At 52.4% G+C, this 20,314-nt stretch overlaps 1 protein-coding gene across 2 annotated transcripts in view; it reads right to left on the bottom strand.

The window, feature by feature from the left end:
- The window catches only part of LOC144949086 (estrogen-related receptor gamma-like), a 101,019-nt gene that overhangs the window by 55,621 nt on the left and 25,084 nt on the right, over nt 1–20,314 (bottom strand). The gene's annotated exons all lie outside the window — the stretch shown is intronic.

Raw genomic sequence — 20,314 nt, 5'->3', positions numbered from 1 at the left:
CCCCAACTCACCCCTCCAGCAATGCCCCCCACCCCCCTGGCCTCGAACCCCACGCAGCAAGCCACTTTCCACCACCGCCTCTCCTCCCACCTTCCGCGGCTCATCACTCATTCCCAAACGCCACCGCTGCCAGCGATCAACCGAGGCCGCTGCGAATGCCGCCAACGCTTCGAGCCGAGCCGTGCCGTTGCTACCGGTGGAGGTCTCTTCCCCCCCCCCCCCCCCCGCATGCTCCGTCGGCCGTGGTGGAGTTTTGCGTTTGACCGCGTGCGGAAGGTCGACGCGAAACCGCCGCGGTGGACGAGGCGCTTAGGAAAATCGCGCTCCGCCGACGATGTTCGCCGTGGCCAGGAGAATCGGGACGTGAAATCCGACCTCGGTTCGAATGCAAATGAAGTCGTCGCACGCCGCACACACCTGCTGCTTGTTACACACGTCCCGCGTGACACACAAAGACGGCGAAGCCCCGTATAGCCTTAACGGACTGTTGGGGCTAGACCGGCACAGGACACGATGGGGTGGGTGGCCGGCACCACGCCTGTCCACCTTTGTCTCCCGAGTGGCGATGTTTGCACACTGCACCAGTTACTCATGTGAGGCCGAGTCGACCTAGGAGTGGCCCAGAACCGTTGCAGATAATCACTGCTTTTGGCCGTGAGCAGCAATCGAAACCAGGTCACGCAGCGCGCTAACCACTGCGCCACCGCTCCCCACAGACACACAGACACGCACCTACCGTACTATACGACGCAATGCTCACTTCTGCTTTAAAACGCATGGCGGCAAAGGAGAACAAAATGTGTGCTGCACTCCTGTCCAGATAAATACGGTCGTCCCGAGCAAGTGTGGCTGCACACATCACACAGCGCAGAGCTGATCCGTCAACTACCAAAGCGGCGTCAACAACAACAACAACAACAAACAACCGCCACTCGGCACCAAGCGGCGGCGACGTCACCACGGCGCTTGCGCCAGGCTAGGTGCGCCGATGCAGCGTGACACGGGAAGCGGAACAGAGTCTCTTGTGACCGCGTGCGTTGCCTCGGCTACGACCGCAAGGACCGTTTCTTTTACCTCTTTGCAGAGCTGCAGAGCTGCAGGGCACAGGAACCTGAAGGCACGAAAATGCAAAACGGTCAGAACCAGTCACTGCTCAAGATTGAATAGATCTGCTCGTTTGTGTTTGCTTTCAATTGCGCTTTCGCGGCCGTCTGGAACGCTCTTCCGATATTAGGAAGCCGCTCGTTTGGCGAGAACTGCTATACTCTTAGGTTTTTTCGGTAAAGTCACGTAAGTAAAAAATAAAATAAAAAATTACTAAAAGTAATAATAGAAATAAAATAAATCGCTTGATAGAGCAAATCTAGCTGTGACGGTCCCACCTGATGACGGAGACTTGTGTTGCCTCCGAAACATCGTGATTTAATTTAGTTGTTTTCTTTTTTAACCTACGTGACTTTACCGAAATAACCTAAGAGTATGAATCCTTGCAGTCACGAAAGCTTCAAATCGAGAACTGCTATCTATGTGTTAGTTTGTTGACCCCCCCCCCCCGACGCACTTCCGATTAGCGCGGTCGGCTACGTACGGCGCGCGAAAGAAGTTCACTACACACACGTAGATCAAGAGTTAATAGGCTTCCTGATATGAGCACGGTTATTATGAAGGGCTCAGGATAAGATGGGAGGGGATTTTAAAGTGCAGCAGTGCGTGGGAAGAGACAGGAGTGTTTGGGACCTCAAGTGGAATATTTTTAGCGACATTAGTTGATGACGATGTTGATTATGTTATTTATGAATGTCATTATTACGCTTATTTAACCAGGAAAAGCTCTTTTTCAAGAGGGTCCTGCCAGGTTTTTTTTTGCAGAATGGGTAGAGGGCGATGTTTCTGCTGTGTGTGTGTAATCCCAATTGGAGTTATTTGCTTGTTATTTCTCGACACCGTGATTATTTGGCCAATGCCCGTGACATCGTACGTGCAGGGAGGAAACAGGAGAGCTGAGCAAACCCACACAAGCACAGGGGGAGAAACACACAAACCCCACACGGTAAAGGCGCTCAAGGTCGGGCAATCGAACCTAGGCCCTTTGGTGCTGCGAGGAAGGAGCGTTACTACTGGGCAACCCAGCCGCTCGAATGAAAGCCGTGACAGATGAAGAGCGTCACGCGTTTCTTGAACCGAGTGTGGTTTTACGGGCTCAGGATAGGGGACAATGGGAGGGGAGAGGCGGGGAGAGGTACCATATTCACCTGCAGCGCGGCAAGCGGGTGGGCGAGCGAGTGTGGTTGTGAGTTGCGGTGTGTGGCGGTGGTTAGACACGGCGTGGATGGGGTGAAACAGTCGGTCTGGTAGCCCGACTCCCCCTACATGGGTGGAGGATTCATGATAATGTTTGTTGGGTTTGGGTCACGTCAATGTAAAATGTGTCGTGCACCCACCTCCACACCAGTAAGGGTTGGTCACGTGGAACAAAACGTGCAAACTCGTGGGGTGGAGGCGGGTGGGTACGACACTTTACATTTATTTGATCGTGAATCATGTTTGGTCGCGAGAGCTCTGCGCGTGAAATGGGTGCCAGAATAACAATGAGGGAAGTCCGCAGGACCAGTGTAACCACGGTTCGAGCGAGAGAAGAGGAGCCCCGACTAGCCGACGAGCGAGCGACGGGGGCTAATCTCCGACTCGCTCGTGGTTGGCTACGTACGGGTGCGCGAAAGGCGTTCAACGTGTACATCGGCGAGCGCCGGCGCCAACATGGAATCGCCCCGAGAAAACGCGACGCGTTCTTCTCACCGGACGGGCGAGGGGGACCGGTGCCCACGGGAGGAACAGGGGCGCACGAGCGTGGCCAACAACGCCCATTGTGCGCAGCGCCACTGACCGTAGATTATTAAACACGACGGTGAAAGGTGCGGCCCTGCAAATTGCTTGCTCGCGCGCCACTGCTGCCAGAAGTTCCCCCAGCCACTAGAGGCCGCTATATTCGCAATGATAAAATACTGTATTAAAGGAAAAAGCTGAGCTGCGACGATTCAGTGAATGAGAGGGGGGTCTTTGGCCGTATACTCGGGGAGGGGAGTCTCAGCGTAGACAGAGTTTTTTTTTTTTAAATCGACTTCAAATCCTTTAAGAATTTTATATCAAAGATCGGGTGACACCAACGAGATCTACTTAATAACAAAGTCTGAGCACTTGAAACAATGGTGTAATCAGCCCGCCGCGTCGACGGGCCTCAAATAGAAATCGACTGCGCATCCGATATCGCGTGGAAACCAGGATCGCGGGTCAATGGCGATGGCCCGTTACATCACTGTTAAAGCCGCCTCCACTCCCGCCGGAGGGCTCGAACACGGGCAGACTCGCTCACTCACTCGATCGCTTGCTGGCCGACTCTCTTACCTCGCTCACTTCAGCACCGCCGACTCACTCACCGTCTCCCTCCCTCTCTCGATCCCGCGTTCACTCTCGCCGACTCGCCCACTCAAATCGGCCGTTCACTCGCTCGCATACTCACTCCGTCACTCGCTCGTTCACTCACCCGATCACTCGTTCACTCACCCCATCACTCGTTCACTCACCCCATCGCTCGTTCATTCACCCGATCATTCGTTCACTCACCGAATGTGCGTGCACACTCCCAACACATGCCAACACAAATATAATGAATCACTTTAAACTGCAAATTAATATTATGCAGTCTTCACACGCTCGTTCGTAAAAGCAATTTGATAATTGAAAATCGCACACGGAAGCAGTCAAAACAACGAATAAAATACTTGCACGACATTTAATTATTGAGAAAAACAACGGAGTAACATGTTAAATTGGAAGGGTTCCCTGCATCCCAAAACTGAATGGGGAGGAATTTGAAACCCATTTGAATTCACACTTATAATTACTGTCATCTACGATCACATTTCACCACTCCCCCGTATGTATATATATGCGAACGATGAAATAAAAGTCTGACAAACTCGCGCAATTTCGCACGGCCAATGACGAGCGAAGCTTTTTTTGCCGCGCAAAAACGAGACACCGCCACCGCCGCACGCTATTTTAAGGCTTTTGCTCGAAAAACCACTACAACAGTCGTTCGAGACTCTGCTGCTGCCGCTGCTGTGATGGTGGATGAGCCAAACACCTGACAGCACTCTTTGGGCCAACCTGCACCACACTTCCGGCGAAGGTAAATAAAGTCGCAATCTCACACGTGGGTCGGCTTTCGCAAACCAATATCATTCATGGTGAAGATTTGATTTTCTTCTCTTTGGGTTAGATCGCGTAAGTATGGATGTGTTGCCAACTCGCCAATTCTGGCGACAAAGAAAAATCGCCCCGTGATGCTGGATGTACTCGGATTGTAAATGTTGTGGATTTGCTCTCCAACACACCGGTGTGCTGTACTCGTAACGAATTGGCACGTTCTGTTTACGTGACAAACCTTACTAATTGGCTGATCGGGTGGTGGCGGGTTTAATGACACATTGATATTTACGCGATCTAAACCAAAAAACTTTTATCATGATTCGTCCACCCATGTTGGGGAGTCGGGCTACCAGAGTGACTGTTTCACCCCATCCACACCACGTCTGACCACCGCCACACTGCAGCTCACAACCACACACTCACCAGAGTACAGGTCAATACGCATCTCATTATAATTATTAAAATGAATATTGGTTGCGAAAGTCGACCTGTTAAGAAGATACAAACTGTGAGTGTTTTCAGGTTCAAGTTAATAAAAATAAAATAAAATCGACTCTCTTTATTTTATTAATTTGAACCTATCTACATGACTTACCGAAAGACCCAAAGAATTAATTCCTGCAGTCACGAAAGCTTTAAGTCAAGAAATATTAACCTGCACGTGACAAATTCCGTCCAATCACAAGACGCGCTGCGATCACGACGCAACCGTAAAAAAAGAAAAACCCAAAGCGTGAATTCGCAGCACCACGCAACGATGCCGGCGGGCGGCTACCGCGAGTGAAATTATTCCAAATCGGAAGCCTGGCACACGTTGCTCAAGGTCACACACACTTCGTCGCACACTTTTGAACGGTAAAACAAGCCGAGTTATTTCCCCTCGCTCATCAGTGGGAGCGTTTTCTAAACGAAGCGGCTCAACAAAATCGCTGCCAAAACTCGGTCGCGACGAGTTTCTCGAGACACCCGGTGAGAGCAAGCTGGAACGCTTGTGCACCTCGTGACGGTTTCACAGTGCCGGCAGGTCGTATGGTGGAAGGGTGACGCGACAACAAAAAAAACATTTGGACGTTACGCTACGGCAATTTCACTGGAGCAGTTACACCTGACGACGGAGGCTTGTGTTGCTTCCGAAACGTCGTGAGTTAACTTATTTTAAAAAAAATTACCTACGTGACTTTACCGAAAAAGAACAGAGTATGAATCCTTGCAGTTACGAAAACTTCAAATCTAGAAAAGATCGTGGCGGTTGGCCTTAACCCCGGAAATTACGAGATAGAATTTGTCTGCAAAAACCGGGTTCTTACAGCAGTGGTTACATTTCAGAATCACACAGGGTAGAGGGGGTTGGGCTGAAGTTGGAATAACACTCGCCACTGCCAAAAGTTAGGGGCACGTGATATTTGTTTCTGAACAGCCCTGTTCATAACCTATTGCCCTATTTATATTTTACAAGGCAAGGCCCACGGAACTACATATGTTTTTTTCAGAAGCGATCTGGCCAAAAACGAAAGGAGGCTTATCAAGAGCAAATTTACAGCAGTCAAACACTCAACGCATGTCTTTAACTGGGGGGAAAAAAAAAACAACGGAGGACCCGGAGAAATATCCACGCGACCACAGGGGGAGAGAGACAAGCAAACTCCAAATAAACAGCAGGCGCCAGGCTCTGGATCAAACCCACGACCTCTTGTATACCAGGTGAGGTAGTTAACATCTCCTAGCCGCCGCAGCGCTCCCGATGAGTGGAACGAGGTGCTGCACAAAACGGTGGTGTCCACATTGTGCCCAGGGTGATTTTTCTAGTCAAAGTCACTTTTTCACTTTGGGTTGACCTTTGCCCAAGGTCACAGCTCGGAAGGAAATATTTGAACAATTTTTTTTCTAATGACTACCATTTCTAAACTCAACAGGCCCCAAAACCCCCCTTTCTCAACCCCCCCCCCCCACCCCAAGGTGAATTTTCCCGGCAAAATCTGAGAACATGGGGCAACGGGTTCCGGTTGGGCTGGCACGGAAGAAATTTCATGTCTATATTTTTGGCTTTTCAAAAGAAATCTCTCGGCTATCCTGAGGAGGCGAGAGTTGACTGCGAGTCTTAAAAGCAAGTTCCTAGTCTTTGTATTTAAAAGAGTGTCAGTTAAAATATATATATATCATATATAGAGAGACAGCCACAGGAAATATCACTATCTGACAGCATGTAGAGACAGGCCGGTGCACACATGTACATTTCTAGGATATAATGTTGACATCAAACGCTCAGAAACGTCCGTCTGCTGTATAGAAATCTGTCCAAAGACGTTGCCAAAACGTGCATGCATGCAGTGATTCACTCGCCCAAGTGATCCGATTCGATGTTGATGTTTGTTCCAGCGGTAAATCCTCCCTCTAATTTGCACCGTCTTGTTTGCATTGCTGCGCTGTCTATTTTTTATCTCGTTTCTACAGCCGAGCGCCCTTCGTTAGCATAAACGTAACAGTTGCGCCATCTTCAAGCGTGCGCCGCATGCACGAGTCCTAATTAATCCATTCTCCCTCGAGACGGAGTCAGCGAACGTCCTGGGAACACGTGGGCCATTCGACTTCAAGCAACGAATCGACGCATCGTTACACGTTCGGCGATTCGGCAGCTTGACAGAGAGAAGCGTTGGCGATGCTTACTGCCGCCGCTTTTCTGCGTTGGGCAGTGGTGCACAAGCACCTGTGGGCAAGAACTCGACGCGCTCGTCAACCACAACACCTTGTGTGTGTGTGGCCCTACAAAGGAAAAACCGTGGTGACGCTTCAGGCAATGTCCCTTCTTCATAGCGCATGAATGAAGGAGGGCGAATGCCCGAACCGTCGCCTTTTATTTTTATATTTTTTTCCTTTTAAGGCCCCACACACACACACGGTGTTACATTATCGACGAACGCGTCGAGTTTTTTTTCGTTACAAGTACAAATATTGAGCTTCGCCCATTTCCCGCGGGGAGTTAACACGAGACGGAGGAGCGAGCGCGCGGTGCAGTGACGTGACGACACACAAGAGGGAGCACCCCGAGACCCGGCAACCACCACGAGGCCGCCCGCCACCCCAACTCAAAGGTCGCAATCGGGTACCCGATAACCGTACCCTACCCGATACCCGGCTACCCGTACCCGGCAGGGTACGGGTACGGGTACCCGTTTGCAACCCTGGTGCGACCGGGTATGGGTAGACCGTGAGTCACTGGTGAGTAACCGTTTGTCACTCATTTCCCAACGTCTTGTCTCTTCTCACAATTCAAGTTCCTAGAATCAACCCACCCGCGCCTGCAACATGGCTTCATCCAGGAGGTCGCAATCGGGTAACCGATACCCGTACCCTACCCGTACCCGGCCTACCCGTTTGCGACCCTGGTGCGGCCGGGTACGGGTAAGGAATCAAAACCCGTTTGCGACCTCTGCCCCAACCCCCCCAGTGACCAACCATCAACGGGCTCCGAACCACGGCCGGTGGATTTTCGACCATCTGCGGGCCAAATGCGACCCACGACTTCAGCGCGCACGGCCCGCGTGACTCCGTTTCTCCCGGCCCGCGGCTGGATGAGGCCTACCGCCTTCGAGGCGGTCCCGCAGATTATGTTTGTCCGTCACCAACGAGCGTCTTGGGCCGCGTTGAGTCTCTGCTGGCGAGAGGATGGCAGCGCGGTAGATGTGAGCGCTAATAATTCGTCCCGTTATTATTTGTTATTGCAGCTGTGCGTGTCAATGTGTGTGCGTGTGGGGAGCGGGAGGGGTCGCCAAAGCTATCTGAAAGTCTTCTTCGGCCCTAAACCCACAGGGGGGGGGGGGGGGGGGGCAACGCTCATCACCACCGCGATCGGTCGGGCAACTTCAGCAGTCGCACTCGGGCACTTCCAATTAAATTGACACGCACGGGGCTTTGACCACCGCCAACCGGCTCCCAGACCCGCGTTTCCCTCCATGCGCTGCTGATTACACGGCAGAACAACACGCGCACGACGGCGGACAGGACAACCTGGGCGACGGAGTCCAAACGGAATCCACCAAACGGGATTTGACCACCACACTGCCCGCCCCCTCCCCCCCACCATCGCCGACTGGCAACCGGGCGCGGCCACCACAGCTCAAGAGCACGCGGTGCACGCACGCACGCACTCAAGTGCCCACACGTGCAAATGCCTATGCGGACAAGCACACGAGTGCCCAAGCACGCGAGCACACACGCGCGCGCACTTCGAGCGCAAGCCGGCACGAGGCACACGCGCGCTTGGGTTGTGCACGCGACCGCGCGCACGCTCGGGAGCGAGGCTGTGCCCACGGCAGCAGCTGTGCCGGGCATCACATGCCGCGCGCTATTACGTCATGCCACCCGGCCGCTAGAGCGCCGCACGCTATATTTAAACCGGGATCAATGGGAGCGCTGAAACAATGAGCGTGTTGGGCAGGATCGGGTAACGGGATGCGGGTGGGGGGCGCGCTGGGGGGGGGGGAAGAGGGGGGGGGGCCGGAGAAAGGAAGACATTGATCTATGCGTGCGCGATCCCTCGCCGCACGCGATTTCTCTTCGGTCGCCCCCCTCTCGACTTCCTGCCTCTTGCTTCCCCTGCCCTCTATGTGTTTTTTTTAACATCGCCCCCTTCTCCTCCTCTTCCTCCTCTTCTCTCACTCGTTCAGTCGTTTAACCTCTCCCTTCTACCCCGTGCAGGAGTAACCGCCGTCCCTGCGCGTCGTTTCGTCTTCCGCTCGCTCCATCTCCCGCTCTCTCCCCGTCTCCTGCTCATCGCCACCACCGCTCCTCCCTCCCTCCCTCCGCAAGACCCAAAATCTTTCGGCGGCCACTTCTCTGCCGCAAGGACCACCGCTCCACCCCTCCCGCCCCGTGGAACCGTAAACAAACAGAGAACGTTGATGCGTTCATCCAGAAGCTCAGAACGTCGATATTGATCACCGAATCGACGACGCGTAGCTCATGGCTCCGAGTGTGCCAGGCCGCGCGCAACGCCGAAGCGATGACATCAGAAGGCAGGTGCATCTTAATCATAATCAAATTGTGGGCAGTGGCGCAGCGAGGTTTGGCAACTGGCCCTGGTGCAAGCATTTAAATGCCGGCTCCAGCAACAACGCCCCCCCCCTCCCCCTACATCCAACTTATCTCCCTACCTCTTAGTAGCCCCACGCCTGGGCCCGTGGTGCCCTGATGCAGTTGCACGGCCTACACACCTCCTACTCGCGAGCTACGCAGGCAAGTCACCCGGTTAGTCACTATATGGGGGGGGGGGAGGATTGCCATCCACCCGACCAGATTTACCCTGCTGCTCCTGCTGCACCCGATTGCTCCCGGCCTTCCTCTGCCTTCACACCTCTCATCACCCACAAAGCGCTCGCCACAAATGAACCACGGGATACCTCGCTGGTCTCGTCAAGGGGCACAAACCGTCACGTGACACTCCGGTCATCCTCGCAGCAGCAGCAGCGGCGGCGGCTTCTGGCTAAGCCATCGGACAAAGGACGGCGGTCACCGCCATCGCGCGCGCATTCAGATGCGCTTTCGCGGCCGTCTGGAACGCCCTTCCGATATTAGGAAGCCGCTGGGAGCTATGCACTTTCAAATCAAACAGATTGAAAACTCGTTTGTTCAGAACTGCTTTCTGTTGACCTCCCCCCCGCACCTCCGATTAGCACGGTTGGCAACGCACGGTGGGAAATAAGTTCAATGTACACACGCACACACGCGCCGCTTCATCTCCTCTACCTGCACGCACACCTCCTGGCACCTGCCCACGCCTTCCCTCGCCGCGAGTGACCCTGCTCGGACACAGCATCAGGGCAGCAGTACAGTGTGGATCGGCACAGGCCCCCCCACCCCCGTGCCGCTGTCTGGCACCGAGAGACGCGAGCGGTCTGGCACGTGTCAGAACGCAATGACGTCGCCACGCGGGGGGGGGGGGGGCACGCTTTGCCAGAGATTGAGGACGCGTGGCCGCTTGGTTACGCGGCGCCGCTCCGCACGGCGGCAGCGGCAAAGGTGTGGGAAACGTAAACCGGCGACAGCTTCAAACGCAGACCCCCGTGTCAAATGTGGCACTTTCCACAAAAGGCCGGGGGGGGGGCCAGAGAAAGGAAGACATTGATCTGTGCGTGCGTGCGTGCGCGATCACTCGATGCAGAAAATGTTGAATGCAATTGTTAAAGAATGCAACGGGCCCAGCGGCCAGAGGGGTGAGATGAACGTGCCTGCTGAAATCGGCAAATGCTTGAAAACTCAATTCTATAGAACTGCTTTGTGTGTTTAAGTTGTTGTCCTTTCCTCCCCCCCCCACCACTTCCGATAAGCACGGTTTTGCTATGAACCGAATCAACGACCGGGGGTAAAAAAATGTCACGAAGCCAAGGGAAGTGGGAAGCTGGTGACACAAACAACCGTCAAAACAGGTTCCTTCAAAACAAGCCAAGCAGCAGCGGCAACGCAGAAGACGCAACCAAGAATTGGCGGCCGCAACCAAGAATTGGCGGCCGCAACCAAGAAGGGAGGCCACAACGCTCTGGGCCCCTTACCACGATCGGAGGCTAGGCGAGCCGCGGGCCGCCTTTAACAATTTAAACAGTCGGCTGACCTTTTGCACACGGCCTTGTCCCGCGATCGCACAATCTGTCGCGTTTGCTGATTCTCGCATTAATGTAACGGCGAGCCCCCCCCCCATTGCCCCCAGCCCGCCCCCCACACCGCGCGAGCGTGCCCGCGCGTGCCCGCTCTCTATATGTGAGGGGGCCAAGGGGTTATGTCATCGGCCAGCCTCGAAAATTACTGCTACAGCAATATAGCCGCGTGCAACTAATGCTATTGATCATGCCGCGTAATAACTCCCGTGGCCCGCCGATTGAAATGAAAACGCGATGCTCTGCATGCCACAGAGTTCAAGTATCGAACAGAAAGAGCAATCTGGGAATGCGCGGCGTGGCGGGCGGGCGGCTAAATAAAGAGTGACGGGAATTTAAAACAAAGATGACTGCTCAATACAGCGGGAGAATTCCTTTACATATCTTCATTTAAGTCGGGCGCCCGGTGCGCTGACAGATGCCGTGGCGCTCCTCGCTCACAATCAAGGTCCACTCCACACGCGCGTGCGCGTGTATGTGTGAGCGTGTATGTGTGTGTGTGTGCGCGTGTGTGTGTACACGCCAACTTACCCCGCGCGCACTCACAACACCACATGGGGCATGCCCGGCAACGTACGCGTTCGCATTATAACGTGAACTCCGCCGACCCCCAGAGATTTGACGATTTTGCCACAAGTTCGGTTTCGCGATTCGATTCAATGATCACGGCTCGTTTGGTCGCCGCCGCCGCCTCGTTTGTGTCGTTTCTCATTCTCCTCCGGCTCGTTTCTACGGCTCCGTTCTGCCCAAACTTTGTCGAGAACCCACCGATCCTGGGGTACGCCATTACACGTACGAATCGACACGTTTTCACATGCCTACTGCTTTAACGAAAACTGCTGATGAGACCAAATGGTCAAAACAGGCAGACCATTTACTCGCTTAAACAGATGCCTTAACACACTGTTGGGGCAAGTGCTGTTAGCGAGCACCTATGAAGGCCGGCACAGCACACGAGGGGGTGAGTGGCCAACACCACGCCCGGCCGCCTTTGTCTCCCCAGTGGCGATGTTTACATACCGCGCCAGGTACTCATTTGAGGCCGAGTCGACCTAGCGGAGGCCCAGGACTGGTACAGACAACCGTCACTGTCGTTGACCACGAGCGGGAATCGTACACGGGTCGCCGAGTTCAAAGCGCAGCACGCCAACCGCTACGCACACACAAGCACACGCACAGAAACTGACCAAATCCTAACTCCGGCACGAAATCAATTCTCCAGCTGAAAAGGCCTCCGCGCGCCGTCAAAGTATGAAAGTTAAAAATGTTTACGCTAAGGACGAAGCAAAAATAAACTCCCTGGGGCCGCAGCACGTTTACACCTCGCGCACGCGCGGCGCGGCTAATTAAGCGCCGTCTTTACGGAGTTTGTCCGCGGAGTCGTTAGGAACGGTAATTTAGTCCTGCTCACCTGCAAGCGATACACCAGAGGGCAACTTCAAGGCAATTGTCACCGGCAACACATTTACTTTGCACAGTTCCCTTGGCCGCACGTTGGGAATACGCCGGCGTCTGGGAACAGCACGGCACGGCACGGGGGCACGGGGGCACACGCAGCAGCTGTCTGTTCGAACGACACCAGCCGTAAACGAGAATCACAAAATCAGAGTGTATATTTGGACTGGAGGAGGAATCCGATGAGCTGTGAAGCTTTTTTTCACAGATGTCCAGCATGGGCGGGTCACAGCGAGTTGCAACAGACCAACGGTACAAGAACACGATCGGAGAGCAAAATTGAGAAGGTAAGCAAGTCACTAAATGTAAATAAAGAATCGTGTATTCATAATTATTATTGTAGAAATAAAACTAGAGGAGACCCAAGCCAAATAGCAAGGCTACGGTGACGATGTAACGTCCGGGTCAATGAAAAGAAAAATCGTTGAAAATTCTGTTTTGATGAACAGCGATTGGTCTAGAGAGCACGCACACGCAAGCTCAGGTAGTCATGTGATCGGTGTGTCCACAACCCGATTGGAAGATGCCATCCAATAAGGAGGAGCAGCGGTCAGATTTGGCCCAGGTTGGACACTTTTGTTTGAACGGTAGACAATTGAGCGGCAGTGACGAATTGACGGGAAGAATTTAACTTTGCGAGCTCAATGTGGACTTTTCTTGCCACCTACTCACAAACCACCCAGAGAAAAAAAACACACATTCGTCAATAGCACTGAATAAAAAATATACATACTTAGGAGATGTGTCGAGCAATAGTGCTCTTCACAGCACGTAAATAGACAGGCCAGAGAGATAGAATGAATTCTATTTTATTCTTGCTTACCGTGGCAATATGTTCAGAAGCTGAATGCCAATGTAGAGAGATCTGATAGCCACGAGAGGGCTTCAGGAGAGAGAGAGAGAGTTTGTGCAGCTTTGATATTCCTCCATTGAACGCGTGCCAATGGCAGGGATGTTGCCAGTGTGTGTATGTCGTGAGGTTACCAACACTCGACTTGCAATCCAGAGGCGGCCGGTCAGATTCAATCACCCCGGTAAAGTGTGGGTTACTCTCGACCTCTTTCAAGACGTCCGGCCATCGTGGACCAAATGGCATCTGGCGGTCGCTGCCCTGCTGCCAAACGGCGGCACGAGCGAGCGAGCGAGCAGTTGCGGGGCTGTCCCTCGACCTGTGACTAAAAGCCATTCTCTATCCACTGCCGAGCGGCGTTTCTCTCTCGACAGCGAGACGCGTACAGACGGGGGGCTGCGCCGCGGTGTGGTGGGGGGGGGGAAGGGGGTCGAGGTAGTCGGTGATGAGCACGCAGCCAGTTTGTAATTTCAGGAGGCGTACGTACGAGCCGAGCGTGTGCGCTCGCGAGAGCACGAGCGCATAAAAAAAACCCAACTTCTGCCACATTTCAAATCAATAACACTTGGATAATGCACAGTGAAGAGCCGGCGATAGCTAAGGCGCCGTTCCTTAATGCATTATTTGTGGGCCTAATGAAAGCAGCGACACGCATTCGCAAAAGCCGCGCAAACCCCAACGGTTTGCAGAAAGGCTCCGTCCCATCGTTGTTGATTCCAGCTCGCGATCGGAGTTTGTCTTCTTGCCCACATCGTGTTATTTTTTTCTGCTCGATGCTCTTCGATGTTAATTTTATATTACGACGTTAATTTTAGCAGGTAAGGCCCATTGAGCTATGTAGATATTTTTCAAAGCGACCTGGCTGCCACAAATGATAATTTATAGCGGCCAAAGACTCTAAACGCGTGACGTTGATTCTAAAAATGTGGAGGGAAAAACTGGAGGATCTGGAGAAAAATCCACTTGACCACGGAGGGAGAGACACGCAAACTCAAAATACAGGTGTCAGGGTCGGGATAGAACCTACGACCTCCTGCATACAAGGCGAGGGAGTTAACATCTCCTAGCCGTCGTGATGATGATGATGATGAGAGAGAGAGAGATACACCCAGACTCCAAATATACAGCAGACGTCAGGGTCGGGATCGAACCCACGACCTCCTGTACACCAGGCGAGGCAGTTAACATCTCGCCACTGTGGCACCCCCACATCTCCTTTTCCATCTTCCAGGTCCATCTCTTTAACTCTACTAGTGCCCTCTCCAATGCCTTCATAGCACTTTCCCAACACTCGCTGCAGCACAGCTGGAGACCACTGTGGGTACAGTGCCAGCCCGCGCCGGCCACGTGGACGTTGTGTTCTGCACTGGGATTGTTGTTGTTGTTACTGCTGCTGTTGTTAAGAAAATACAAAAAAAGCTGCACGCGATGCAATCGGGCCATTTAATATCAGATTCATTCAATACAAGCCATTCATTCAATACAAGCAAACTCAATCGATACAGGCAATGAAATAGATACAAGAAACGTATTCAATACAAGCGATTCATTCACTATCAGAAACTCATTTAAGACAAGGTATTCATTCAATACAAGCAATTAATTCGTTACAGGCGATTAATTAATTATGGGGCGCTTCATTCCATACAAGCGATTAATTCGTTACAAGCGAGTCATTCGACAACGAGCGACTCCACACGGGAGCGGAGGCGTGGCCGAGCGGGAGCGCGCCACACGTTTGCCCCTCGCGGTTCAAGCCCCGCGCCCGCCCCGGTTAACAATAACAACAATTCAAACGTCTAATGCGGCATTCCATCCGAGGATCCCGATGCGCAATGCATGAAAAGCTGGAAACGAAAACAGAACCCGGGGAGGGTAACCGACCCAAACTAAAGAGCGAAGGCCACTTCAAAGAGATGGCTTTTCAAAGCGGACTTGAATATACTGCGGTGCACGTTCGGCGTAAAAGAGCACGACACCGCAACCGCTTGCCGGCGTCATCGTCCCAAGTTTTAGGCCCAATTCCTCATCTTATTTTATATTATGTTTATACGGAGACGCCTTGGCTCAAGGCTCTTAGCGTGGGTTTAAGAAGCAGTTAACAAAAAATATACACAAGAGCGATTTAGATGGCAGGGGCAGTGCAAGGGTCCGTGGGACGAGTGACCGTAACAGAGGGGCACGTGGGGGTCACGTGGGGGTCACGTGGGGGTCACGTGGGGGTCACGTGGGGGTCACGTGGGGGTCACGTGAGGGCTCCCCCAGGGGAGGGACGAAAAGGAGCGGAGGGGCGAGGGAAGAGGAAGGGAATGGGCGATGGAGGAGAGACGAGGCTTAGAGAGAGGAACGGAAGGAGGTTAAGGAGGGGGACTGCTTCATGTATATAGGAAGTTCATTGCTTCATGTATATAGGAAGTTAATTTCAGTGGAGGGGTTAAACGTTTGAAAGATTACGTGCAAATTTTACTTGATTGGGCAAAACCACAACGTAGCATTGTCACCCACTGGCAGACGATACCCGGTTTGTGACAGCTCACGCCTTTGTGTTACCCTTGAACTACGAGACGGGGGCAAGAATGCCAAAGGTAGTGCATTATTATATTCACCCGGATATCCACACAAATAGCATTACAACAATCACTTACTGTGGGACGAGACAACAGTTTTCACAGTGCAAAGTTATAAAACAAAGGAATTTAGCTCCGAGTCTTATTGCAGTTAAAAAAAAAACATAACCGCAACTGTACATTGGGAGTATTGTTGCTTTACGAGGACAGAGTTTCATTGACGTCTAAAGAACGCTCAATGTGCGGTGTAGTCGAAGCGCAGCAGACAAAGGGCGGAACGCGTCCGTGCGGAGGTGGAATGATGAAATGAGCTACTGGGCAAAGTGCGGGTGGATCGCGACATCGTAGGACGGTGAGAGATGACGACCACTTGGGGTGGCCTTCATCCAGCAGTGGACCGATTACAGCCAATGATGATGATGGAAGATAATTCGGAAGCCACTGGGGCTATGCACTTTTAAATCTAGATTGAAAACTCAGAGCTGTTTATTGTGTTTAGCTTGTTGTCCTTTGCCCGCACGTCCGATTAGCACCGTTCGCTACGTACGGTGTGAAAGAAGTTCAAACATACGTAATCATATCTCCTTGTTTACCAAGTGTCTGCTGCCTGTTTGCACCAATTACAAGTACTGTTGTCCATCACTGTGAAAGACGCTCATGTGGGTAAGCTCCGATCTGTAAAAATAAAAAAAATCTGATTGTAATTATTATTGCTAACATGTAATGTTTATTTAAAATTCTACGGGGGAAGGGGGGGGGGTGAAAATTTCAGTAGCCTTTTGAGTCACCCCCGGTGACAAAGAAATACATCAAGCGATCACTTTTTCTCTTTTCACATATATATAGATCTCGGCTTGGAAAATGCGAAAAAATGTACGTTGAATGAGAATGACAAGTTTAAGACACAGCAAATCAGTGACAGGCACAAGACACTATATTTCTATCAGGTCAACCTCTACTGCCAAGGTGAACAGCCCCAATTGGCAGTTTTAGTACCAATGTGTCCAGATAGTGTGGCATTAGACAACCCCCTCCCTCCCTCCCCCACCACCGCTCCCCCCCCACAAACCCCCCCCCCCTCATCCGCCCCCCCACCAACCCCTCAGTTCGAGCTTCTTGAACAATTACCCCATGTCGTTGAATAATTGATCAGTTATTGGTATCTGGGTGGAGTGGTGGTGGCACAGCGGTTCCCCGCACCGTACCACGAACCCAGATATCCGAGTTGGATTCCCGGACCAGGGTTACCGTCAGTGGCGCGCACGACTTGCCGGCAAGGGGCACACACGTTTGGTCTTTCCGTAAAAAAACGGCAAAGCAGCGCCCACTGTCAATAAGTCAATATCATCGATTTATCGAATGCTGCTTCGATGAAACAATTGCTCGAATAATTAAAAAAAATAACATTTAAAAATAAAAACCATCGACTTGGAATTCGTTTGTCGTTTGCGCGAGCCAATATTTTTGTTGCTGCGCAACGAGTCTGATAACGCCATCATCGTCGCCACACCGCGTCATGTGCTGGGCCTGCACTGCGGTGAGTTTTACGAGTAGGGGGTAAAAGGAGCAGCCCTGCAATTTCTTGCGCGCACCAACTGCTGCCGGGAGAGACGACATCAGTGGGCCCCCCGAGTGAGGGCCCCCCCGAGAGGGAGAGGGGGGGCGTGTTGTTGGCCCACTCGTCCACGCCGGTCAACTCGGAAGAGGCGAGGGAACCCACACTTGACCCCACCGCGCGCGACCTGCCGATCGACTGCGGCGGACACATTTGCACCGCTGGGTGGACGGACGCGGTGCTAGGGATTTCAGAAACACTTTTCACGTTGTTTCAACTGCCGCGCCAGGAGATTGCAAGTTTTATATTCATCTACATTTAAAAAAACAATCGCTTTAGCGTTAGTTTCCTGTGCTAACCACCCACCTGCCGGGTACGGGTTCATCTTATGAACTTGGCATTAAATGATCCAGACGCCCACATGAAAATCAACTGCTTAGGCCACTGGCCAAAGGTCACACAGGGCCACACGCCGACACGACTCTGCCTTCAAATCTAACGCTCGATGTAGCTAATGAGAAATCCCATCACAACAGGGGCCAGACTTTCCCATCAATATGCCTTGCGTGCGTGTACAAAGATCTGAGCGTTGTCTAGACCACCAATTCAAGAGATGCATCAACACGCAGAGCCGTGCTGCTCACGACGACCCATTCATGCACAGCACGTGACCACCACACTGCACGGTGAAAAATGCTCTCTGCCTCGCCTAGACCAGCGGCTCAAACGGGCCGAACATGCGGCCGTGTTGTCGTCCGGTCCACCCGGCTGGGAAGAGATGAGAGTGTGGCCGTCCCTGTAGGGGATACGACAAGCCACTTCGTTGAGCTATCAACGAAATAAGGGGGGGAGGCGGCCATGACCGTGCCTTACTTAACGGGGTCGTCCCATCACGACGTGCTATTGCCGCGGCATCTCTTATTCATGCAGCACCGCCATGCGGACTTACAATCTACGGCAGCTTTTGTTTTATGCCTTTAAGACGGTATAAACATCACCGTGGCATATATACATATACTTTTAAAAGTTTTTTTTCTTCTTTATTGAGCCCAATTTTCCCCCTTCATTGGGCCCTCTCGCGTCCAAATCGGGATGCCGTTCACGGAGTTTTTGTTCCACCCCTCCGTTCTGTGACCGGCGTTGTTGGACCCGGGCTCGTGTTCAGTTGTAATGAAAACAATAAAAATACGAAAAAAAAAGTTAGTTTCTCTTTTTACACTCGTGTGCACCTCCTCGCTCCGAAGTCGACCATTTATGCAATCAAGTGCTCTTTTTTTATTGACGGGAACACGCACCGTCAAAAATCAATGACTAAGTAAACAAATTATTATTAATGTTATAACGTGCCCAGGGCTGACTGGGCAAACGGGAGCGCGCGCTTGTCTACTAGGCCCACCCGAGTATTGAGGGCCCGCGCGATGAGAGTGGTTTCACTCCGAAAGGCAGTTATTTCGCTGTGGGGTTATTGTTACATATTTATTTTGTTTATCCTAACTGTTCTTTATTGAAGTCATTTCAGACACTAACCGTTTCAATTGCAATTCTCTTAAGTACTGGCGAGGCGAGGCGAGGCCAGCCGGACCCTACACGTTTATGCGGGACACACACCAGCAACCACGGGACACAAAACAAGTTGCCCCAGACACCCGAGCGCAGTTTCTCCCGCTTGTGCGGCACGACACCGGTGCGTGGTGCCAGTATACGGCAGCTGCCACGCGTACGTCCGTCCGTGCGTGCCAGGGTTTGCCGCGGCGTGGCGACAGCCGCATAACATCGTCCGACGTACACATTCGCAAAACGCGAAGCTCATTGAACAGGGCTCTGCATGAATAACAAAAGCGTTCAGTGGTAAATATCAACAACGCTCCGCATTTCATGGGGGCAAGGATGGGAGAGGGGGGGTAAATCGCTGCCATCACACACCACCCCCCCCCCCTTGCATCAGCAATTGGGGGGGGTTCACATTCTAGGGCGTCACGGTGTAGAGATGTTATCTCCCTCGCCTGGTATACAGGAAGGTCGTGGGTTCGATCCAGACCCCGACGCCTGCTGTATATTTTGAGTTTGCGTGTCTCTGTACCCGTGGTCGCGTGGATTTTTCTCCGGGTCCTCCTGTTTCTCCCTCCACATTTAGAATCAACGTGCGATTAGGAGTATTTGGCTGCAATAAATGTCCACGTGATGACAAGCCACTTCGTTTTGAGCCATCATTTGTGACAGCGAGGTCCCTTCAAAAAAAAAAGAACTACATAACTCAGTGGGTCTTACCTGGGTAAAACAAAAAAAGTAGTCGCGGGAGTAGGATGCGTTACGGCACTAACGATTCACAGACCGACCTGGACACAGGCACCCATAAACCTCCGAGACTCGCACGACATTCTCCGATTGTTGTAACAGCAATCTGCATTACACTTCGTTTGCATGTACTCACCAGGTCTTTACAAATCCTCTGGTCACTTAAATGCGTGCGCAGGAATTTATGATTTCCAGGAGGTACGCCTTCAAATGGAGGTTCACAAATCATTAAGATTAATAGGTACCGGCTGCCAAAACGTGCGTGTGCGACACAGGAACAATGCAAAGACAAAGATCACCCGTGTAACCTTAGACTGTAGGGGCAAGTGCTGTTAGCGAGCACCTATTAAGGCTGGAACGGTACACGAGGGGCGTAGGTGGCCAGCACCACGTCCGACCGCCTTTGTCTCCCCAGTGGCGATGTTTACACACCGCACCAAGTACCCATTTGAGGCCGAGTCGACCTAGGGGAGGGCCAGGACCGGTTTAGATAATCGTCACTGGTGTTGGCCGTGAGCGGGAATCGAACCCGGATCGCCGGATTCGTAGCGCGTTTACCACTACAAGACTTACACATGCGAGTGCATGTGTGTGTATGTGTGTGTGCGTGTATGTGTGTGTGTGTGCGCGTGTAGGGGGTGTGTAGGGGGCGTGTAGGGAGCGGTAGTGTAGCGGTTAGCACGCTGCGCTACAAACCTGGCGAACCGTGTTCGATTCTCGCTCATGGCCAACACCA

Source organism: Lampetra fluviatilis, chromosome 52 (assembly GCF_964198595.1).
Source record: "Lampetra fluviatilis chromosome 52, kcLamFluv1.1, whole genome shotgun sequence".
NCBI classification, from domain to species: domain Eukaryota; kingdom Metazoa; phylum Chordata; class Hyperoartia; order Petromyzontiformes; family Petromyzontidae; genus Lampetra; species Lampetra fluviatilis.
The sequence above is the reverse complement of the archived record's forward strand: the minus strand, read 5'-3'. Positions and strand labels throughout refer to the sequence as shown.